The 22863-nt window shown below is 37.8% G+C and overlaps 1 protein-coding gene across 2 annotated transcripts in view; it reads right to left on the bottom strand.

Moving 5' to 3' along the window:
• Window positions 1–8598: 8598 nt before the first annotated feature.
• The window catches only part of LOC145545227 (uncharacterized), a 192078-nt gene continuing 177813 nt past the window's right edge, over window positions 8599–22863 (bottom strand). Inside the window, exons 10-12 of one of the 2 annotated variants that reach the window (XR_014081965.1) lie at window positions 22168–22259; window positions 19158–19256; window positions 8599–8935 (exon numbers count right to left, since the gene is read on the bottom strand). The gene's annotated coding sequence lies outside the window, so the exon portion shown is untranslated. Of the gene's footprint in view, window positions 8936–19157; window positions 19347–22167; window positions 22260–22863 lie in introns of both variants that reach the window. The other variant, XR_014081954.1, reaches the window with a different exon arrangement.

The raw sequence follows: 22863 nt of genomic DNA, 5'->3' as shown, positions 1-22863 counted from the left end.
TAAAGATGCTTCTCCCCTAAATCAAGGATTTTAATGTATCAGACATGTACTGTACAGTCCATGACAGGCAAGGCATGTCCTTAAGGATACATTTACTAATCTTCCTAAAGGAAATTAACAGTTTGATAAAGGACCCCAAATCTATACTCAAATAGCTGTATTACAAGGCCACTGGGATAGTGCTCTGTCATAAATAGAGAGAGGCAAGAGAGTATCCCTGATAAAGTGAAAAACCAATGCCTACACTTTAAAGTTCTTTATATCCATGAAACACATGAGCAAGGCCAGATTATTATATAGAGTCTGGTCCAGGTTCAAAGATGGATGAGAATAGATTTAAGATTGCATGTGATTTTATTTATTCCCAAAGTAGTGAAAAAGCATTAAGAGTACAGAGGATGTAAATGAAGTAAGGATGTGGGTGGGTGGAGGGGGCTCCTTGTATCTCCTGGAAGCACACTGAAAGATCACTAGTCTCAGCCGCCTTCATGGGTGAGATGTCAATGAAAACAGAGAAGCCTGAAATAGTGGGCTTGATGCTTTTCAATACCCCTAGAGGTCAGGAAAAGAAATGACTCATGTATGACAAGTTTTTTCTGCATGAATCAGGCTGCTCTGGATGTTCTGGTACATGGCCCTTGGTATGTGTATGCAAGAGTTTCCTGAGTTATATACCTAGCAATACTGTTATTAGGTCATAGGTCCAGTTAAACTATGGATTGTTTTCAATGTGTTGTACCAATTTATACATCAACAGAGGACAAGATGGTTGGATGGCATCACCGACTCAATGGACATGAGTTTGAGCAAGCTCCGGGAGATGGTGAAGGACAGGGAAGCCTGACGTGCTGGAGTCCATGGAGTTGCAAAGAGTTGGACACGACTGAGCAACTGAACAACAACAACAGCCCACCAGCAGTGCATGAAGCTTCCATTGCTGCAAATTCTTGTAAAAACCTTTGCCATATGGGTGGGGTGGCATCTCATTGTGGATTTAATTTGCAATTCCCACTACTAATGAGGTTGAATATCTTTTCACAAAGGTATTGGCCATCATTGTTTTCTCTTCAGTGAAATGTCATTTATATCTTTTCCATTCTTCCCCTTTGGGTTGTTAGTTTTTTCTTACCCATTTTATAGAAATGCTTTATGCATCTGGAGCATTTGTTGGTTAATTGTGTGGCAACTCTTTCCTCCCTACTTATGGCTTTTCCTTTACTCAGTATATATGAGTTGTTATTTTTGAAGAAATGCTTTTTAAAAATCTTGTAGTCAAATGAAGATGCTATTGTGTGACTTGGATGATAAGAGAAGCTAGATGGGGAAATGAGGGGAAATAGACACTTTCCTAAGAGACACTTTCCTAAGGCGGGGTATGGGGGGCATTCCACAAAGGACTAAATGGAAGAAAGCTGATTCCCAAGGTACCCTTTTGTCCAAGTATTCCAAAGAAGCTTGATTCCAAATCTCTACAGTAGAGGCTTAACAATTTTCTTAGCATTCTGATCTGTATTTAGATTGAGCTTATACATCAGTATATACCACCAGGTATAGTGCAGCATCTAAAGCATTCCTCCTTACTCCGTTCAAGACTGAAAGTTTGATTCTTGGTTCCATGCTGATTCCTCTCACCTATTTCTCTCTTGCAAATTGGCAACTGGATTTTGCTTTTTGTTTATAAGAAGGAAGGCTTGATTAGATGATGGCCCTACAAACTATTGAGACCTGCTAGCTTGTGACTGGAAAAGTCATCATGGAGAGCATTAGGAAGGGGAGGATGGCTGAATGTCAAGAGAATGGGAGAGTCAACAACAGATGGAAACTCAGGCAGGCAGGAGCTGGCAAAATCTAGTAACAGGTAAAGACATCCAGCTTTAGGAGCTGAGAGAAGGGGCAAGATCTAGAAGATTTAGGAGTTCTAGGGAAGATAGCCATGCATTCCTTCAAATATTAATTGAGCACCTTCTAGGCTCCATTTTAGAAGCTTGGTATACAGCAGTAACTAAGTTAGTTAAAGTGTTTGCCTTCATGGAGTTACAGGCTTTCAAGGAGAGGCAGATAATAAGCAAATAAATGAAACAATTTCAGATGGTAGTGAATGCTATAGAGAAATTAAAACAGAGTAATGATATGATAGACGGTGACTGGGAGTTGGGAAAAAGATACTTGACACAGGATCATCTAGGGTAGCCATTTGAGAGGATGATATGGGAGGCCTGAAAGATAAGAAACCAATCATGGAACGATCTATGAAAAAAAGAGTTCCAGGCAAAGGGACCATCACATGCAAAGGCCCTGAGGCAGAAACTGAAAGAAAAGCCAAGCCTGAAATGATCCAGGAGCAGAAGGAAGCCAATGGAACTGGTACAGAACTGTTACAGAGTAAGTGCAGTATGGGGGGCTGATATTTGAAGTAGGCAAGGTAGGGCCCTGAGCAGTGAAAGGTTTTGGAGACCGTGAGAAGGAGTTCAAACTGTTCTCTAAGTAAAATAGAAAGCCTTTGGAGGATTCTAAGTAGAGGAGTGAGGTGATTTGATTTACATTTGAAAAACATCATCCTGACTTTCGTGTAGAACAGGCTGTAGGGGATCCCAGTAGAGGCAGGGAGAACATTGTAGAAATCCAGACCAGAGCCAGACAACTGGATGGAGTACTCATGTGTACTATAACATGGATGAACACTGAAAAGATTTTACTAAGTGGAAAAAGACACAAAAGTCTACATATGGTATGATTCCATTTATACATAATATCCAGAAGAGGCAACTCCATACAGACAGAAAAAAGACAAGTTTCCAGGGGCTGGGCAGAGAAAAGAGGGACTGCTAATAAGTACGATTCCTTTTGCAAGAGATTTCCTTTTCAGGTGATGAAAATGTTCTGGAATAAGACAGTGGAGATGTGAATATACTAAAAATCATTGAATTTATACTTTAAAAGGGTGCATTTTATGGTATGTCAATTACATCTAAAAAAATTTTTTTTTAAAAAAGGAAGAAGTCCAGGTCAGAAACAACATTGGTGGCAGTCTTCTCAATTTAGCAAAAGAAATATTTGTCTATTTTTGGCATGAAATATTCAAAATTTGCTATTTAATACCTGGATATTCTTGATAACTATGATATCCCCCTCTCAAACTTTGTGAAGCCATTCACCTAAGACATGTCTGTATCAATGACCATGCTATAGTCACTAACTATAACTTTTTTCAGGGCAGAAAATACTTCATAAACCCAGATGGAGAATGTTGGTCTTTATAGTCACTTTGATATAACTGTTAACTATGAACAAATAGCATCATTATATAAATAATGGCAAGTGGATACTATTTGTGAAATAATGATGACCTGTTCCCAGTGATTAGCAGGATACTCACTCATTCATTCAGCAAGTATTTATTAAGCCAGTGTCCGCTGTAAGATTTATAGACTAACAAAATGTTAAAAATTATGTATCCTGTTTTAGCTCTTCTAAGACCACCTGCACCCTGTCATGCATCTTCCCAATTTTCTGTTATTTATTTCTCATGTGCATGCAGGATGATCTACTTAGAAATACCACCCTGATTCCAAATTTGAAATTTAAAGGAAAGTTTTTGCTTAAGGGTATCTAATCTGAAAAGTAAAGTTCTGCTGAGGTTATAGTAGTTAAAAGCAAACTACTCCAGGGACTTCCCTGGAGGTCCAGTGGTTAGGACTTCACCTTCCAACACAGGTGGTGCTGATTCCATCTCTGGTTGGGGACCTAAGATCTTGCGTGCCTTGAGGCCAAAACACCAAAACATAAATCGTAAGCGATATTATAACAAGTTCAATAAAGACTTTTAAAATGGTCCATATGAAAAGCAAGCTATTAATACTTTAAGGACTCAGTTCGGCCTATGGTCTCTTAAGTATAACTCTGGGGAGAAGCCAATTGTGGAGCTACAGAGCTCGGGTTTAAAGGGAGTAGTCATTTGTGGCAACTGCAGGAAAATAGACCAAATGACTGGGGGGTCTATTTGCTTCTGAAAGTGAGTATCTATTACTCAGTGACAAGGATACTTTTCAGCTTTTTCTACAAACATCTTTGGTATCTGGATGAAACTTCCAGTTTGCAACTGCATTTGGCTTCGCTTTGAACAACAATATTTCATAGATTTTATGGTAACTCCAATAATCCCAACTATTCTTTTTCCCACCTATGTCTTCAAACTAGGTAGCTATCAACCTCTTCGCTTTCAGGAAAATCTCCTGATTCAGAGCGACTTTTCAATGAACAACAATGTACTGAGAAATCAACCCAGAAGAAACACGCTTCTAAAAGATAACAAAAGAATAATGAGTACAAGAAATGGAGATCACAGATCAAATACATCCACATTTCTTAAGACTTTCTGTTGTAGGATTATTAACTTTGCCCTGATAAAGATGTAAGAGCTCATAAAATTTAAGAAATACAACATGATCCTTTACAGGGGAGGGAAACTTTTCTTCTTTTCTCAAATTACTTGATAAAATTTATTTTAAACAGTTTACAGAAATAATGGACAACATTAATAAGTCCTTTCACCCAAGGTTGTTTTTCAGGTTCATCCAATGAACATAGTGACTGTGATGTAGACTAGTGGTGAATAATAGCTTTGTATGTCCAAGAGACATTCTTGCTAATGTCTTTGCAAAAGGAGCTAGATTTCATGTCTTCTGTCTCCTACATTTAGGAGGGTGTGGTTGGAGATACTGTCGGTGAATTCTCTTAGTACAGGCCAGAGAAGGTTGACACGCAGCCTGAAAGCAGCATAGATTTTTCTCAGAGAGCCTTTAGAGATAAATTCCTTTTGAGAAAAGTTAGAATTTTTTAAAAAGCAAAAAGTCAATAACTTTTTGCAGTTACATTGACACCCATAAGGCTAGATTTTCACATGATAGATGTTCCAAGGGGAAAGCCATTATAGAAAGGCAGCACCATTATTGCTAATTTGAAACATGATGTTAAAAAAAAATTCCGATCCGTGGAAGGCAGAATCGTTCTTTGTTCCTTAAATTGCAATTAAAATATTAATACATACTAATGAAAGATCTATTAGATTTTCTTGATGTGTTTATGAATCACATCATGGCAAAGCTGGCAGCAAAACAAATACTTCCTGGCATATGAAGCTGTATAAAAATGGAACCTTAAATTAAATGACAGCTATAAAAATACAAGGATAGCTAAAGTAAAATTTATTATTTCTACATAATAAGTTGTACAATCATTTCTTATCATAGACTGGTTTTTCAGTCTATTTTAAAAGGAATCAAAAAAAATTACATTTTCTAAAGACATCTGTATTTATGAAAAATACATAATTTCTCTACATAGATAAGTTAAAATTTTTTATTGCATTTCATCAAAGGTAATTGAAAAAAATGAAAAGAAAAATTGATATTATTTGACCTTCTGAAAAATGCTAAAATAATCAAAAGAGACCTGCAATGAGTTTCTGAATATAAAAACAAGTGACATTTCAGTTAGTATCATAAAAGGAGTAGTCACAACTCATTTTATCTCTAGAGTCTCAAATAATTTTAGCTCTGATTTTTAAAACAGACCATAGAGATATGAAATTCTCAAAGTTGTATATGGGTGTACGTCATGTTGCTCTAAATTAAATACTAGATGATATTATTTTGAGAAATTTAAGATATTTCTGAGAAGAATAAAATGAGTCAGTGTTGAGTAGTTTATTCTCCTTGTTCATCTGTGAGGTGATCAAATACCCTTTTCCTCAAAAATATATCACAGGTCCTTTTTTCTATGTTTTCACTCATTAGATATGTAAGCTACTTTCAATCTTGAATTTCAGCCCAAATTTGAGCTTTCAAACAGCTTAAAAGGAAAAAGCAGAAGTAGACAAGATAAGTTTAGAGAAAAGTGAAAATTAGGCCAAACAAAATTAGGGCGAGCATTGCCTTAACTTGGTGTGTTCCCAAGCAAATCAACCCTGATATTCTCATCACAACATTCATACGTTTAATGGTTTAACTACCAACACTTGATTTGGTATAAATGGTGATATCCCTTATAATGATATCAGAGTGGGAAAGCGATCTTTCTCTGTGTAAGGCACTGCTTAGACCCTTCCTGGGTTGTATTTGCTATTCTGTCCTAGTTAGTGTGGGAGAATCTGGAATTTATAAAGAAAAGAGTCAATAAATACATGGTAGAAAATAAAAATAAATATAGAAATGCTGTTGAAAACTGGTATTATCTAACGAGGAGAGCAAGAGTTCTTAGGGGCAGTAGGACCTCATGATTGAGAACTTGAGCGGTGGAGCTGGACAGTCTGGCTCTGAGTCAGGGAGTACCACCTACTAGCTGAAAGACAGGGTAACTATCAACCTTTGAAAGATTCAGTTTTGATTATCTGTAAAATGTGAGCTGAAAGCTGCTCAGTCATGTCCGACTCTTTGCAACCCCATGGACTATACAGTCCATGAAATTCTTCAGGCCAGAATACTGGTCTTTCCCTTCTCCAGGGGATCTTCCCTACCCAGGGATCGAACCCAGGTCTCCCACATTGCAGGTGGATTCTTTACCAGCTGAGCCACAAGGGAAGCCAATTTGTAAAACAGGAGTGTATAATTTTTTTTCCTGCATAATGTCCCTTCCTTTGGAAAACACTCCTTTTGATGTAAGAATCTCACATGATTCAAGGATTTATCTCTGCCTTTGCCTCAGAGCTATGGCAAAGGCTCTGTCCTTCTCTGTGAGTCTCACATATGAGGACCATGTGGGTTACCACATGCAGAGAAGCTATTCAGTTTTCATTCCAAGCCCAAAGAAGGATAATGCCAAAGAATGTTCAAACTACCCCACAATTGTGCTCATTTTACATGCTAGCAAGGTAATGCTCAAAATCCTTCAAGTTAGGATTCAGCAGTACATGAACTGAGAACTTCCAGATGTACAAGTTGGATTTAGAAAAGGCAGAGGAACCAGAGATCAAATTGAGAAATTTTGCTGTCTCATAGAGAGAGGAAGGAAATTCTAGGAAAACATCTATTCTTGCTTCATTGACTATGCTAAAGCCTTTGACTGGATCATAACAAACTGGAAAATTCTTCAAGAGATGGGAATACCAGACCACCTTACCTGCCTCCTGAGAAACCTGTATGCAGATCAAGAAGCAACAGTTAGAACCAGACGTGAAACAATGGACTGGTCCCAAATTGGGAAAGAAGTGCGTCAAGGCTATTATTTGTCACCTTGCCTATTTAACGTATGAGTACATCACGCAAAATGTTGGGCTGGATGAAGCACAAGTTGGAATCAAGATTGCTGGGAGAAATATGAATAACCTCAGAAATGCAGATGACACCACCCTAATGGCAGAAAGCCTAGAGGAACTAAAGAGCCTCTAGATGAAGATGAAAGAGGAGAGTGAAAAAGCTAGCTTAAAACTCAACATTCAGAAAACTAAGATCATGGCATCTGGTCCCATTACTTCATGGCAAATAGATGGGGAAACAATGGAAACAGTGAAACAGACTCCATTTTCTTGGGCTCCAAAATCACTGTGGATGGTGACTGCAGCCATGCAAATTGCTTGCTCCTTGGAAAAAAAATCTATGACAAACTTAGTGTATTAAAAAGCAGAGACATTACTTTGCTGACAAAGGTCCATCTAGTCAAAGCTATGGTTTTTTCAGTAGTCACATACGGATATGAGAGTTGGACCATAAAGAAAGCTAAGCACCAAAGAATTGATGCTTTTGAACTGTGGTGTTGGAGAAGACTCTTGAGAGTCCCTTGGACTGCAAGGAGATCAAACCAGTCAATCCTAAAGGAAATCAACCCTGAATATTCATTAGAAGGACTGATGCTGAAGCTGTAGCTCCAATACTTTGGTGACCTGATGCAGAGTTGACTGATAGGAAACAACTCTGATGCTGGGAAAAACTGAGGGCAACAGGAGGAGAAGGGGACGACAGAGGATGAGATGGTTGGATGGCATTACCGACTCAATGGACATGAGTTTGCGCAAACTCCAGGAGATAGAAAAGGACAGGGAGGCCTGGCATGCTGCAGGCTACAGGGTCTCAAAGAGTCAGACATGACTGAGAGACTGAACAACAAAAGCGATGAGAGGTGGAGAGCCAGGGGAAGAGAGAGAGATGAAAATTGTTATACATACTGACATTTGGCTAGGCCTGAAGCCAGGTCCAGCCTTTGATGGAATTAAGTAAATCAAAAATTTCCATTTTTCTTTTAAGATGGGATTCTTACATTTGCAACAGGAGAGGCACAAAATAAGTGCACAAGAAGTTTTACTATGTTGGCAATGATTAACAAGTGGAAGTGAAAGAAAAACCATTTAATAGAAAAGACAATTTTGAAAACTTTAAAGTTTTACTGCATTTTTGTGTATTCCATAATGAATTGTGGCAATGCCTAGAATAGGAAGAACAGACACAAGAAAGATAAGAATTAATTTATGCATGAAACTTCCAAGATCTAGACCCACCAATTTTTCAGGAAGGTGGAAGGAGGAAACAGGACAAATTATTATTATTACAATGGTTTTTTTACCACACAGACTTTTTACTTAACATACAAACAACTCAAGCTCTCATAAACTTTTTAAACTTTTTTATTTTGAAATAATGATAGATTCACAAGAAGTTGCCAATTTACAGAGAAGTGCTATGTGTTCTTTGCTTATTTTCTCCCAAAAGTAATACCTTGTAGTACAACTGTATGTATATGTGTGTGTGTGTGCTCAGTTGTATCCAACTCTTTGTGACTCCATGGGCTATAGCCTGCCAGGCTCCTCTGTCCATGGAATTTTCCAGGCAAGAATACTGGAGTGAGTTGCCATTCCCTTCTCCAGGAGATCTTCCTGACCCAGGGATTGAACCCAGGTCTCTTGCATCTCCTGCACTGGCAGGCGGGTTCGTTACTGTTGAGCCACCTGGGAAGCCAATAGATCAATATCAAAATCAGGCAAGTGACATTGGTACGATCCATAGAGCTTATTCAGATTTCATCAGTTTTACGTGCATTTGTGTGTGTGTGTGTGTGTGTGTGTGTGTGTGTGTGTGTGTGTGTGTAGTTCTATACAATTTTATCAAATGCACAGATTCTTATAACCACCATGACAGTCAAGACGCAGAACATTTCCATCATCACAAAGCTCCCTTGTTCACCCTTTTTTATCCATAATCACCCCTCAACCCTAACCCCAGCAGTCATCTGTTTTTCCTATTCTTTTGTTGTTTTAAGAATGTTACATAAATGGAATCATATACTATGTTACCTTTTGAGAATGACTTTTTTTTGCCACTCAGCATAATTTCCTTGAGATCCATTCAAATTGTTATACATATCAGTAGGTTGTTCCCTTTTATTATATTACATTCACCAGCAGAAGGGCATCCAAGTTTTGGCTATTGTGAAAAAAGCTGTTGAGAATATTTGTGTACAGTTTTTGTGTTGACATAAGTTTCACTTCTGTGGGATATATGCCTTAGAGTGCAATTGCTGAGTCATATGGTAAGTGTTTATTTAATTTTATAAGAGACTGACAAACTATTTCCCAGTGTGGTGGTACCACATTACTTTCCCTTCAGCAAATAGTGATCCAGTTTCTCTGTATTCTTTTCAGCATCTGATGTTATCATTACTTTCTTTATCTTAGCCCTTCTGATGGGTGTATAATGATATCTTGAGGGTTTAATTTGCACTCCCCTAGTAGCTATTAATGTTGTGTATCTTTTCATTTGCTTATTTGCCATCTGTATGTTCTCGGCAATGAAATGTATGTTAATGTCTTATGCCCATTTTCTAATTAGATTGAGTTTTAAGAGCTCTTTCTGTATTCTAGATACAAGGCCATACATTGAAGAAATAATTCACAAACATTTTTTTTGTTTGGAGCTTGGCTTTTCATCCTTCTCATAAAGAGCAAATCAAAAAAATTTTTTTTTGCCTGGAGAATCCCATGGACAGAGGAGCCTGGCAGGTTACAGTCCATGGGGTCTCACAGAGTCGGACGTGACTGAGTGACTAAGCATGCACGCAGAATATTTTAATTTTTATTAAAAATTTTATTGAGGTATAGTTGATGGACAATATTATATAAGTTTCAGGTGTATAACTTACTGGTTCACAATTTTCAAAGGTTAGACTTCACTTAGAGTTACCATGAAATATTGGCTATCTACCCTGTGCTGTACAATATATCTGTGTACTATGTACTTTATACATAGTAGTTTGTACCTCTTAATCCCCTACCCCACTTTGCCACTCCCCTCTTCTCTTCACCCTGGTAACCACTAGTTCGTCCTCTCTGTGAGTCTAGTTTTGTTGTCGTTATTGCTATATTCACTAGTTTATTCTTTATATAGAAGTGATATTATATGGTGCAAAATTTTTAATTTTGATAAAATCCTATTTATCACAATTTCCCTTTTATGAATCATGCTTTTGGTGTCAGGTCTGAAAGCTTTTCATCCAGTCCTGGGTTCTGAAGTTTCACTCTTAAATATAAAAGTTTACATTTTTATATTTTATATTTAACCAAGTCTGTGATTATTTTTAAGTTAATTTTTACATAAAGTGTGTAACTCAAGGTTCTTTGTTTTGATTTGGTTTTGTTGCCCATGGATGTCTAACTGCTCCAGCAGCGAGAATACTGTAGTGGGTTTCCATGCCCTCCTCCAGAGGATCTTCCTGATCCAGGGATCAAACCTGGGTCTCTTATGTCTCCTGCATTGGCAGGTAGTTCTTTATCGCTTAGCACTAGGGAAGCCCCAATATTTTTTGAAAAGGCTCTCATAAATTTTTAAGAGTATTAACATCTTTGTATTTTCATCCTATTGGCATTATTTTAAAAGCCAGTCAGAAAGTGGGATAACCACTTTTTATTTTTTTAAAAAGAGTCACTTTAGGATAATCCTGTCTGCTTTGACTTGATTTTACTCTATCTGCAGCCTCTGAAAGCCATTTTTGCTAATAGATCCATTGCATCTCATTACAACTCAGGAAAGGTAACAGTACCCCCTCCCCCACTCCCCAAAACAGAAATGCTGTGACCTTTTCCAGACCAGAGAAAAATGCTGCTTATAAAAATAATATCCAGGCCCCAACATTCCCATTACTAAACATAGTTTCTTCTTCCTCAACAAAATTTGGCATTTACATGGGAATTAATGAGATTGCAAGAAAAATCAACACCTCAAGCATTACATAAAAACTGTTTTCAGAATGCCCATGTAAGGATTGAAAAGTGAAAGTCTCTCAGTAGTGTCTGACTCTTTGCAACCGCCCGGACTGTAGCCTGCCAGACTCCTCTGTCCATGAAATTCTCCAGGCAAGAATACTGGAGTGGGTAGCCTTTCCCTTCTCCAGGGGATCTTTTCAATCCAGGGATCAAACCCAGGTCTCCCACATTGCAGGCAGATTCTTTACCATTTGAGCCACCAGGGAAGTAAGGAGTAAGTCAGTTTATGGTAAGTATAGATCCAAACATATGCTGGGACATAACTTCATTTTCAAGAAAATATACTCAGTTTAGAACTTGAAAATGTCAAAGGAAAGTGCTGTGTAACCCTTCTGTCAACTGAAAACTATACTGGAAATTGAGTATTGGGTCTGTGAATGGATGGAATAATACTGTCTTTTCCCTTGTATCCAACACAAGAACATTTACAATTCTCCAGAAAATTTGTGCAGGTTTGTGCAGAATTCCCTAGGGAAAGAAACCACTCCATCAGAAGACAGGCAAATTACACACTACTGCTACACACACATATGTCCTTTACCTACCCAGGCTTAGATATGAACATGATAGAATAACAGGAGATAGTATGCTTAGGGCTTCAAACTCAATATGATCAATTTACTAAAATTTATAGCTGCAAACTTGACCACTTCCTTAGCAATATTTAACTGTGAATAGTAATAATAATAGCACTATACATGTATTATATTTAAATCAGGTTGTTACTACCACTATCTGAATTTTACTCACTTAAGCCTCATGATATCCTTTAGCATTTTTCCTCTGTATTTCTCTCTTGTTAAACAAGAGACTTGGTAAGATTCATATTTAATGATTTTAGTGAGACTATTTCTAATGTCTGTCTGCCTTTGTTTTTGTAATGTTAGTGCCCATAGATTATCAATGTGCAAATCCATGAATTATTCACAGGTTAGAACTAGACATGGAACAACAGACTGGTTCAAAATTGGGAAAGGAGTACATCAAGGCTGTATATTGTCACCCTGCTTATTTAACTTATATGCAGAGTACATCATGCAAAATCATGGGCTGGATGAAGCACAAGCCAGAATCAAGATTGCCAGGAGAAATATCAATAACTTCAGATATGCAGATGACACCACTCTTATGGTAGAAAGTGAAGAGGAACTAAAGAACCTCTAGATGAAGGTGAAAGAAAAGAGTGAAGAAGCTGGCTTAAAACTCAACCTTCAAAAAAAGAAGACCATGGCATCTGGTCTCATCACTTCATGGCAAATAGATGGGAAAATAGTGGAACCAGTGACAGACTTTATGTTCTTGGGCTCCAAAATCACTGCGGATGGTAACTGCAGCCATGAAATTTAAAGATGCTTGCTCCTTGGAAGAAAAGCTATGACAAACCTAGACAGCATATTAAAAAACAGAGACATCACTTTGCCAACTAAAGTCCGTCTAGTCAAAGCTATGGTTTTTCCAGTAGTCATGTATGGATGTGAGAATTGGACCATAAAGAAGGCGGAGCGCAAAAGAATTGATGCTTTTGAATTGTGGTGTTGGAGAAGACTCTTGAGAGTCCCTTGGACTGCAAGGAGATCATACCAGTCAATCTTAAAGGAAATCAACCCTGAATATTCATTGGAAGGGCTGATGCTAAAGCTGAAGCTCCAGTACTCTTGCCACCTGATGCGAAGAGTTGACTCATTAGAAAAGACCCTGATGCTGGGAAAGATTGAAGGCAGGAAGAGAAGGTGATGACAGAGGATGAGATAATTGGATGGTATCACCGACTCAATGGACATGACTTTGAGCAAGCTTTGGGAGATGGTGAAGGACAGGGAAGCCTGGCATTCTGCAGGCTTCACTCGGATATGACTGAGTGACTGAACAACAACAACAATATATATATTCACAGGTATATTTCACTGAGGCGGCTGCAAAAAGAGATAAAAAGAAATATACCAAAATTGTGATTGTGGATATTTTCATATTCTCTCATTTTCACATGTTTACAATATGGTTAAATTACTTTTAAATTATAAATACATGTTCATATTCAAAATGTCATTAAGCTATATACTGAACACTTTGCATTTCATTATATATAAATTCTCAAAAAAGTACTGGAAAATGGTGTGAAGGAAATGCATATGCAAAACACACTGTAAATTTTATTTTTTTTTTTGAGGAGAAAAGAAAGAACTTTGAAATAATTAAGGGCAATGTATGGAATTTACTTAGATACTAATTCAAACAAATCAATTATACACAAATAAAAAGAGGATTCAGAACTGGATATTTTATAGTATTAAGGGAATTATGATTCAAATGAATATATAATTTACATGCAATAAAATGAATGCTATGGACTATAATTCCTAGCCTCATCTATGATTTTTTACTTTCTTGCAAGATTTTGTTGAATAAATCAGGTAGTTATTACCACTATCTTGAATTTTACTCACCTAAGCCTCATGATACCCTTTAGCATTTCTCTTTTGTATTTCTCTCTTGTTAAACAAGAAACTTGGTAAGATCATTTTAGTGAGACTATTTTTAATGTCTGTCTGCTGTTCCTTTTGTAATGTTAGTGCCCATAGATTATCAATGTTCAAATCCATGAATTTTTTCATACATTCTTTTTTAACCTTTTTTCCTTTATGATTTATCCCCAGAGATAGGATATAGTTCCCTGTAGAAAATTATCTTTGGATATAGATTTCTAATGTATTAGTTTTGTTCTTATTTGTTAAAAATTAGTTGTTATATTTATTGGTGATATAAAAACCACCAAACATTAGCATTCTCATTTATAGAGGTTGCCATTTTTTAAAATGCAGTTAGGATATTCCAAAAAAACATACCATCTAGGTCTAGTCACACAAAATAACTGATCACTCTATGTCAAAGGACAGCTCAGAGAAAACAGCTCATTCTAAACATCATCCCTAAGCATTAATATTCTCTCAGGACAGAGCAAGAAGGCTCTCGTTGCCTGTCAGTAGCTTTGACAGCCAGACTTCCATTTCCAAGCACACATAGTACTCACTTAAAACTTATAAAGAGATCAAGTGGATAATGTCTGCTTTCTTCTCTAAGTTTTGATTGATGATTTCATTCTGTGACTTTCTACTCTGTGTGGATATGATTTCATGAGAGTCCTTTAATTCCCCAAGATAGAACTGAAGTGTTATTTTTTTTGTTATTAATTGTGAAATCTTAAAATTCATTTGACTCACTTTTGAATCTTATACACCAAAAAGGGACACACTCCCGGCATCCTGAATTATTTAACTTTATCCTGTACAAGTTTAGATTCATGAACCATACTTAAGCTCGACAGGATTGTAAGTGATTATAGTAAATGTAAATGGCTCTAAATCCCGTGTCTCCTCAAGTGAAGGAATCTGTTTTTTAAATTTTTTTTTTCATGTGGACCATGTTTTTAAAGTCTTTATTGAATCTCTTACAATATTGCTTCTGCTTTTGTGTTTTGGTCCCTTGGCTGCAAGGCATGTGGGATCCTAGCTCTCTGACCAGGGATCAAACCCACACTCTCTGCACTGGAAGGCAAAGTCTCAACCACTGGACCTCCACAGAAGTCCCAAGTGAAGGATTCTTAAACACCACGAAAATACCTGAATATTATATGCCTTTCATGCATTAAAAATAATATCAGCAAATGGCTGTTTCCAAATGTCTTCTTTTGTATAGACATGCAAGTAACAGAAATGTGAAAATTTGAAGTTCATAAAAGTTTGTTTTATGAACAAACTTTCTGCCAATTTAAGTATCTAAAGTGCCCTAGCTTTAGCAGCCATTATTAAAAATATATTCACTATTTTTCCTCAATCTCTTGGAGAAGCTTCCAGTTCAAATTATTGAGTTATCCAAAGTAAATGACTACTCTTTTCAACACTTTCTATGCACATGTGTTTCAAGCAGAGACCTTGAAAGAGCATTTTCTTTCATGATTATAAAAAAAAGTCCAGGCTAAGCCTCCTATTTTTTCATATTTGGATGTTTCTCATGGATGTGTCATGCCCAAGGCGAGATTTAGCTGCACATAAAGAACAAAGTGTGTATCCACATAAGTGACTAAGAGATGTTGTATCTGAGGCAACCAAACAAACCAACAAGTCATTTTTGTTCCAACTGCTATTTGAAAAATCATTTCTTATGAACTCCACCATGGGCTTTCCCCATGGCTCAGTGGGTAAAGAATCTGCCTGCAATGTAGGAGACACAGGAGACATGGGTTCAATTCCTGGGTCAGGAAGATCCCCTGGAGGAGGGCATGGCAACCCATTGTAGTATTCTTGCCTGAAAAATCCCATGGACAGGGAGTCTGGCGGGCTACAGTCCAAATGGTTGCAAAGAGTCAGACATGACTGAGCAACATACCATACATAGGAGCTACCCATCCAGACCTTCTCACTACTGTGAGTTCCAACAGATTAACTAGAGGATAAGCAGCTGGGTTTAGTAAAAATATACTAAGCTTTGAGAGAAAATTTATATTATCTAGAGATACTTAAGTCTGCAGTTTCATAAGCTCTCAAGATAGATCTGGGAGAAAGCCAAGAGTTCACAGTTATTGTACATATTTTATAGATGAGAAAAAGAAAGTTCAAGGACAGTAAGTAATTTTCTCAAGTTTGATTCAAACCCAGGTCTGTCTAACAAGAAAGGCTATTTCCTTCCACCATGAATAGCACCTTCCAAGTAGTGACACTGAGCAAGCATTCTGGGTACAGATAATATTTGCCCTTTTTCATCCAAGTTTGACTACATAATGATAATAATAATAGAGTCTACAAACAAATAACTGCAATTTTAAATCACAAAAGCCAAAACTAGGTTTTATAACTCATTTGGCAGTGAAGTCTGACATGACCTGAACTAATTTCATGGCAAAACTTGCCCTAAAATGTAAAAACTATTCATAGCCCTTATTTATACCATTTACTTTGAATATTCAACATTTTGAGGCATAAATATTTATCTGTTCATTACAGGATTCTTCCCCAGGCAAAACAGAAGTTGTTTTGTAATACATAGTAAACATATGGTATTATTTTTCAAAAAAAAAAATCCTGAATTCTGACACACAGCTAGCTCCAAGAGATTTAGGCAAGGAATAAGAAATCTGAATAACAACAGCAACAATAATAACAATGATAGTAAAAGTTGAGCTTTATAGTTTTATCTCATCTTTATTTTTTTATAAAATCATTTCATACATATTTATTGCATTTGTCATCATAATGTGAAAATTTCCTAACTACTTTGAATAAATTTTCCCCTGATTATCTCTTTAGCGGGAAGAAAACACAGGATTAAACTCTTGATGCCATGAAGTCTCTTGGTCAAATGGAGACCTGACATCAAAGTGACTTTTGACTTCTTGAAACAGAAATTAATTCGAATCAGAAATACAGAATGCTGCTGTGTGTATGCTTCTTTTTTCTAAGCTTTTCTTAAATATAAGCCTCTCTGGTAACTTTACTTGAAGAGGAATGACACTAAATTTTTATTTAATTGTCTTACTGGTTTTTGACCACAGTAATAAATTAAGAGGTTCAGTGACCAGTGTTGTGAAATAGGATTTCAGCAGATGCTAAGGAAATGACAGGATATAATTCTCATGTTAGTATAAAAAATGTTTCTTTGTCTCATAAATTATGGATGATCAGTTGTACATATTCAATCAAGATACTTCTTTACTCTGTAGAAAATTTTAAATTTAAATCAAGTTTTCAAATATTAGCTATTTTCTAGATCAGTAGTTTTCAATCTCCTTTTCTGCTTCAAAACACAGGAATACAGCATATTCCCTTCCATAACAGCAATCCACAAAGTATCATTTACACACCCAGCAATAATCCCCATACCTGGAGTCCAGCAGACCCATATAGTTATCAGTTTGAGTTTTATTAAACATTCAACACATTTCATATATGTCCTTTTATATGTCCTAGATGCTCATTTCTTACAGACTGCACTTTGCTGGCCTAGGTTGCAGGTCTAGGGTGAGGGGAATCTAGAATGGATGACAAAGGAAGTAGATAATAAATAACAACTATAGCCTGGAGGAGGCTTCCCTGGTGGCTCAGTGGTAAAGAATCTGCCTGCAATGAGGGAGATACAGGCTGGATCCCTGGGTCGGGACAATCCCCTGGAGAAGGGATGGCTATCCTCTCCAGTATTCTTGCCTGGGAATTCCCATGGACAGAGGAGCCTGGGGGGCTATAGTCCATAGGGGTCACAGAGTCTGACATGACTTAGTGACTAAATAACTACAACATAACCTTGAGATCATTTGCAACAGTAGGGACTGTGGCTTGTTCCATTAACTGTTCTGAGTCTTTTGTAGAGATTGTGGCCAGCCACCATCTTGAGAGCTATGGTTTGGACTCAGTGTAGGACTGGGGCTCAAGCATATAAAAATACTCTTATCAAGCAGGATATTCTAAGGGATCAGAAGTAACTCCTAGGAATGAGCCACGGGCCTGTCCTATAGCGAAAGGCTTTCTTTGGAATGTACAGGTTTTGGGAACCCCAGACCTGCTGCGTTAACCTCTTACCACACCCTAGTATTGGTCTTATCTTCCTAACTAGAGTATAAAGTCTTCAAAGAAAAGGATCATATATTTATACAGTTTTACCTGAAGCCAATACCGACTTGACTATATCTTTGCCAGAGTCAGAGGAAATCAGCATTTCAAAATTCCTGAACTTAGCTTTCCCCTAAGAACATGTTTTAGCACTACATTTTGAAAAATACTCTGGAATTGCTCTACAAAAGTGTTTTGACACCCATGTTAATCACATGCGTGCATGCTCAGTTGCTTCAGTCATGTCTGACTCTTTGTGACCCCATGGTCTGTAGTATTCCAGGCTCCTCTGTCCATGGGATTCTCCAGGCAAGAATACTGGAGTGGGTTGCGATTTCCTTCTCCAGGGGATCTTCCTGACCCAGGGATCGAACTCGTGTCTCTTATGCCTCCTGCATTGGCAGGCAGGTTCTTTACCACTAGCACCACCTGGGAAGCCCCCATGTTGATTACATGCAGTTAAAATTTACCACCATGGGTACTACCCTGGTGGTGCAGTGGTTAAGGATCCACCTACCAATGCAAGGGACACAGGTTCAATCCCTGGCCTGGGAACTAGGATCCTATATGCCACAGGTCAACTAAGCCCGTGTGCCACAACTACTGAAGCCTGCATGCCCATGCTCCACAACTAGAGAAGCTACTGCAATGAGAAGCCTGTGCATCGCAACTAGAGGGTAGCTCCCACTCACTGAAACTAGAGAAAGCTTGCTCATAGCAACAAAGAGCCTGTGCACCATATCAAAGACCTAGCGCAGCCATAAATAAGTAAATTTTTTAAAAATTTGCCACCATGAAAAGCTCAAGGATCCCCATTCTTTTTGACTTTCTATTCCAAATCTGGATCAGGATCAAGGGCAAGTTTATTTTGTTGGACCACAGTGTCAAGAAGGAATTTCATTGCTAATGTAGAGGAGTGAAACGTCCAAGACTTCCCAGAATCGTTTCTTTCTGATCCTTTCTTTTTGGCTCTCTTCCATAAACTCCAAACCAATTACATCAGAATATCTGGAGTTTGGGACCAGGAGCCCCAGGCAATTGTAACGTGAAGCTAGGGCCAAGAACCAGTTGCACTGAGTGCCAAGATTCAGGTGATGGCTCAGGCAGGCAGGTGCAGAAGAATCCTTTCTGACCTACTTAGGCTGGTTCCAGTCTAGGCCTCACTAAAATTGTGGTTCATGGATCAGCAGCATTGATACTTTTTGGGAGCTTGTTAGAAATGCAGAATCTCAGGTCCTACTCAGCTAGATTAATTCATAATATGCATTTTAATAAAATAGGTAACATTAGTATATTAGAATTCCAGAAGCACTGACCTAGGCAACAGGACTCCTCCTTGTTCCCCAGGGCCGCACACTGGAACCAGAGATGAAACCTCTAGCTGGGAAATGTTCCTCTGTATGGCACATTTCTTCCTGTGGTTGAAGAAGGATGGTTGGTGAAGGACGGAAACAGGTTCCTTCCGTTTCAGTATCACTCAGTCTATCATCTTTACTTACAGTTATCTGCAGGGGATAGAGAGAAGAATGAGAAGATGGCAGAATGTAGTCCATCAATGATATCAGCTTATGTAATAAAGGGATATAGTAAGAGGGGGTTTACACTATACTCAAGAGGCTTATTTCACCAAGTAAAGATAATAAGATTTCAGGGAATTGGCTAAAAATCTGCCGTGACTTTTAATGAGTGGAATTTAGGGAAAGAGAAATCAGCGATTAATATCCCATGGTCATTACACTTGGGCACCAAGCTACTCCATGGCAGTACCATCCCAGGCCTTGTTGTTGTTGTTCAGTTGCCCAGTCACGTCCGACTCTTTGTGACCTCATGGACTGCAGCACGCCAGGCCTAGACCTCCCTTAAAGGAATTTTAGCCAAATCCATCCAGCCCAGATGCTCTGAGTTGACCAGCCTTGTCTCTGGACCATTCTGCCAGCAGCAGCCTTAGAGGAAGATTTGAGGTTTTAAGATAATGGCTTATAAAACAGACTTTGAAAATGATGGTAATGAATCATTTTTTAACACATGCTATGTGCTAAGCACCGTTCTAAGAGCCTGAAAAGTATTAATTCATTTAATCCTCACAACTATTTGATACACTATTATTTTTCCTTTTGTACAGGTGGGAAAACCAAGATAAAGAGAAGCTATGCAAATGGTAAAGCAGGATTCAAACCAAGGCAGCCTCCAACACAAGGCAGTAGGCCTCACTATATGGAGAATAAATACAGTAAAAGGGAAAGAGACCCTTCAATTCTCTCTTTTTCTCATTTGGGGAGTATTTCTGAGTTCTACAACTGATTACATAGATGCAGACTTCAAAAATTTCCTTCAGCAATATTTTCTCTCTCCAATGCAACATGAGTCAGGGATATTTTAAATGCAGATTCTGATTCAGAATATCTAGAGTAGGGCCCAAGATTTTGCATTTCTAACAAGCTCCAAGATAATGTCAGTGTTGCTAGTCCAGGGTCCACGCTTTGAGTAGCAAAAAAAAAAAAAAAGTGCTGCTACGTCACTTCAGTTGTGTCCAACTCTGTGCTCTGTGCAACGCGATGGAGTGTAGTCCACCAGGCTCCTCTGTCCATGGAATTCTCAAGGCAAGAATACTGGAGTGGATTGCCATGCCCTCCTCCAGGGGATCTTCCCAATCCAGGGATCAAACCCACTTCTCTTATGTCTCCTGGATTGGCAGGTGGATTCTTTACCACTAGTCCCACCTTGGAAGCCCGTACATATATGTGTTATATATGTAATTATATATATATGTAATAATTATACTATATATATATAAATGCATAAAATCACAGTCTCACCTCTTGCTAAATAGATTATGTAGCAAGCATTTCATTCTAAAAGTCTGCGAGGCTACTTTTATCTAATTGTTTGTAGGATTTAGACATGCTCTCAGAGGGGCAAAGAGAGAGTCAATGCTTTCCAATGCTCCCTGCTGAGAATCTGAAACTTTCTTTCACTCTTGCAATTTGGTATCACTGATAAGTTTAGCATGAAGGTATTCTAAAGTATGTTTTTTATCTCACTGATAATAACAGTTACTAATGTTATTTCCTTGGTTGATACTTAACCTGCTTGATGTTTCAGATTTTACCCAAAATAATTAACACATTAACCAAATGGATAGTAAAAAATAGTAATTTAATTTCCAGACTGTAGACACAAGTGAATTCTCTTTTATTGCACTCTGATATAGTGAAACAATCAATAAAACTGTTATATATATATATTATTTTGAAAAGATGTTGAACCTTGGGTTTGACAAGTTGGCTACAGAATGTAAGTCAAAAATATCATTTAGTGCCTACATTGCACAAGGGAGCACAAATTGAAAAATGGTATCTCCATCTATCTTTTTAAAATTTAAAGTGAGGTATATGTCAAAGGTATTTTTGTAAGATGATGTATCATTCAAAAAGGAAAGTAGTTTTCAGGCTAGCATATATAATTTGATGTCAATAGTACAGACATATAAACACACACTCACAAGAAGGAGACAAGAATGTGTACTGAGATTATCAATAGTCATACATGGGCACAACAAATGGTAGGTAGTCTTCTCCCTACTATTGTTTTAAAGTAACTGGAAGAGAGCTCAGCAGTTCCCTGTGAACATGAAACTTCTTAAGACTCAAGTTCATCATGTTTTATTAAGAAAGTTGAGTCCCACTTTTTCTGCTCAGGGTAGAAGACTCAGTGAAAAGGACAAAAATCTGGGAGGATACACAGAAGCAAACAGTACAGTCATGCAATGCTTTTCTGGAAAAGTTACAATTATTTTAATTTTTTAATGTAAAATTTAAATCACAATATCAGTGCACTGCTCTCCTTCCAGACTTCATTTGTTTCCAGAAATTTGAAAGTTGATTCTAATCCAAAATTGTCATGGATCCCTATAGCCCACATTCCCAATTCGGAACCTGCAATTTCATCATATACCTGGATAAGAAGCTTAGCAACTTTTTACTCCACAGTCCCCATTGTCCCTCAAGATGTCATAGCTTCACTTGCGACATTCAGAACTAGAACTTGAAGCTTCAAGAGTAAGGGCTTTCAAGAAGGAAGCTCAGCAGCCCTTTTCACAGGCAATCAAAGCTGTGTGAACCTTCTCCCTGTGCTGTGTTCACTGGAGGCTTCACAGACAGTCCTACAGATAGGAGAGCAGAACTTCCTGGGAGCCAGGTACATCAGACAGAAGCTGCTCCAAACCCTGATCCTGAAACTCACTGCTGGCTTTATGCTCTTTGTTTTGTTTTGTTCTCCTATATTCTAAGAACACTGCTCAGATGCCTTGACAGCTGAACAACTTACCCTAACTCCTTCAGCACCTCCACCAAAGGACAGCTCTCTACAGGCTCTGGTCTCAGTTGAGCAGCTTTCTCGGTGGATGAACATTCTTAGAGCTGTAAAAGGAAAGGAAGGTTGTGGAGTATTGTACCGTATCAGCTCCTATCTGTCTTTCAACAAGGGCAAGTGCCTTCCGGAGATGCTGTTCAGTAATGTCTGAACTCAGATGTATGGAAATTAGGCAAATCCATAGATTCTACTTTGTATGAGCTCTTCTGAAAGCAGAGGGGCAGGATAATGATAACAGTAGCATTTATCCAGCACCTGCTACCTCCTGTGTATAAGACACTGTTATAAGAAGTTTACGCAAACTATTCTTCAGGGCAGCTACATAAAATATTGTCACAAAGTACTATCTTTTGGATGTAAAATGACAGGGCAAGTGACTTAATAATTGAGAATATGTAAAAAGCACTTAAAACTATGCCAGTCACATAGTAGACTCAAAAAATATTAGCTATTTTTCACTAGAGAAAGTCACCAAAGCACAAGAGAAGGGAGAAGGGAACAAGAAAGAAAGAGAGAAGAATTATAAAAACATTTTGAAAACAATTAATAAAATGGCAATAAGTTCATACCTATCAATAATTACTTTAAATGTAAATAGATAAAATCCTCCAATAAAATTCATTGAGTGGCTGAATGAGTAAAAACAAACAA

Source organism: Giraffa tippelskirchi, chromosome 1, assembly GCF_054371585.1.
Source record: "Giraffa tippelskirchi isolate mGirTip1 chromosome 1, T2T-mGirTip1v1.2.pri, whole genome shotgun sequence".
NCBI lineage: Eukaryota > Metazoa > Chordata > Mammalia > Artiodactyla > Giraffidae > Giraffa > Giraffa tippelskirchi.
Note: the sequence above shows the minus strand (reverse complement) of the source record. Positions and strands in the feature narration are given on the sequence as shown.